General features: G+C 45.6%; 1 long non-coding RNA gene across 1 annotated transcript; it reads left to right on the forward strand.

Annotated features, from left to right (window-relative positions):
* Positions 1-117: 117 nt before the first annotated feature.
* Positions 118-1,865, forward strand: LOC145429588 (uncharacterized). The gene is made up of 2 exons (XR_013909833.1): positions 118-1,600; positions 1,691-1,865. It is a non-coding gene; the product is annotated as an uncharacterized LOC145429588 (long non-coding RNA).
* The last annotated feature ends 689 nt before the right edge of the window (positions 1,866-2,554 follow it).

Consider the following 2,554-nt stretch of genomic DNA (forward strand, 5'->3'; position numbering starts at 1 on the left):
GCTCTGCGCTGTCGCCACTGTCAAGCTACAAGGAACCAGGTAATAATATTTCCTCCCGCCGCTGTCAAAATAAAGCACATCCGGTGAGGATCTGCATAGCAGCTTAAACATGCGTCATATCAGGGGTACAAGACACAGCAGGATATCACGACATATATACTTGACATTTACTTTGCTTTTTGAACCCCTGTTTCTCTTGTAGGTGTACTTCAAAATGCAAAAAAAAAAGTTTATATTTTGAGGCAACGCAAATAACAGCAAAGTGGAAAAGAAAGTTTAAAGTTTTTTTTTTAATTCCTTAAAATGACAACATAGCTTTTTGTCATTTACAAACATTCAGACTCTTCAGAAAGTCTCTATATGTGTATGAAAATGAGCTTCCTGTCAGCAAACAGTAGGCAAGACTGTCAGGACTGACATTCACAAAAGAACAATGATCTGCATCTATTATAGAACACAGCAGGAAGCTGTGCTTCAAGAACAGGGGTGAGTCTTTCAAAATAAAATACAGAGCACTTTTCTACTCCCCTTGAGGACTCAAAGTACTTTATACAATATATCTAATTTGAAAAAGTTATGTTTTGTCTAAGTACTTTCTAACTAACGTTGCCAGTCCAAGGAACTTCTCCAACAAATCATTTTAGCATGCAGACTGAAGCAGCCAGGACTCAAACCACCAACCTGCTGATCAGATGGCCTAACGTCCTGAACCACAACAACTCCTGGTCAACCAAGCCATTCCGGTCTACTACCTCTTACATTGAGGAGACCCACTTTGAAAGAGCTATGTCCACATTGTGTTAACTGAGTCCTCCTAACTCAAAACATCAGTATGGCTTTGTAACGTGCAGTAAACAGCTCTGATGTGCGCTACAATAACTGGCAATACATGGCCAAAAGGAGCCTTCAGAGGAATCACAACTCAATCATATTTACTGCCATATTTTCATAAAAGCAGGAAGGACCAACAGTTTGAAAGGAAGGGAAACATAGTTTGAGAAGCAACCACAACACCAAACAGAGAAGACTGGATTACAACAAACACAGAGGAGATGGGACTCTTTCTTCTGCTAACAATGCCGTTATTTCACCGTCTCTTATCCACTGTATACAATATCCTGCTTTATTAAAATCACAGGTCCACTTTAAAACAGCGCAGCTTTGAAGATGCTCTGTTCTAAACTGGACCTGCATATGCTGACAGATATTTCTGTTGTCTATTTCATACTTGTGTCGGGGTCCTGGGTCTGAGCAACCCAGGATCCCTGAGCAGTTATGAATTATATGATTATTATTATATGTATTTTGGTGTTGCTGCTGCTCTTCTCCATGCTTGTAGATGTGAGTGTGTGTGTGTGTGTGTGTGTGTGTGTGTGTGTGTGTGTGTGTGTGTGTGTGTGTGTGTGTGTGTGTGTGTGTGTCTGCGGGTATGCTTGGAGGATGGAGCTCAGCCACCTGCAGGCCTGAGGGGTGTGGCCCTGCGGAAGGACTGGCCACACCCGAAGTCACACACCTGCTGCTGATCAGGCCTCGTCGGGGGAGCTACTTAGGAGAGAGTTGGAGCTCCCACCGACGCGGGATCATTTCCTTGAGACTCCACGTTAGTCGTCCCATTGAATTGAGTTAATGTGTGTAAGTGTATGCCCGCGGTTATTTGTGTCCTGACGGCTGCGTCTATTGTTTCCCGCAGGAGGAGCGTGGAAGGCACGAAGAGCAGCGAGCACCGGGGGGTGCTGACACGGGAGCGGAGAGCACAGAGACACGAACTATTCACGCAGAGACACGACACGGGAGTCTGGGAGAACACAGGGATTTATTGTTGTTTTTGTTCCACTCTGTAAATAAACACACTGTTTATACATAGAGCACCGCGCCTGGGTCCTCCTCCTTCCCCACATCCCCACGGTCTGCCAGCCAGACCGTGACAACTTGTCTGTTTTTATTTTAAATGGTAAATAGTAAGCAGGGGTTTTTTGTTCTTTTTTTTGTAATTTCAGTAACTGCAATTAATAAGTAAATATATAAGTAAATATATAAGTAAATATATATAAAAAACACCCAGCACGCCCCTGCGGGCGGTTTATCCTTCAAGCTCGGGTCCTCTACCAGAGGCCTGGGAGCTTGAGGGTCCTGCGCAGTATCTTAGCTGTTCCCAGGACTGCGCTCTTCTGGACAGAGATCTCCGATGTTATTCCCGGGATCTGCTGGAGCCACTCGCCTATCTTGGGAGTCACCGCACCTAGTGCTCCGATTACCACGGGGACCACCGTTACCTTCACCCTCCACATCCTCTCGAGCTCTTCTCTGAGCCCTTGGTATTTCTCCAGCTTCTCGTGTTCCTTCTTCCTGATATTGCTGTCATTCGGAACCGCTACATCGATCACTACGGCCGTCTTCTTCTGTTTGTCTACCACCACAATGTCCGGTTGGTTAGCCACCACCATTTTGTCCGTCTGTATCTGGAAGTCCCACAGGATCTTAGCTCGGTCATTCTCCACCACCCTTGGGGGCATCTCCCATTTTGACCTCGGGACTTCCAGGTTATACTCGGCAC

This window comes from Astatotilapia calliptera, chromosome 6 (genome assembly GCF_964374335.1).
Source record: "Astatotilapia calliptera chromosome 6, fAstCal68.1, whole genome shotgun sequence".
Taxonomy (NCBI): domain Eukaryota; kingdom Metazoa; phylum Chordata; class Actinopteri; order Cichliformes; family Cichlidae; genus Astatotilapia; species Astatotilapia calliptera.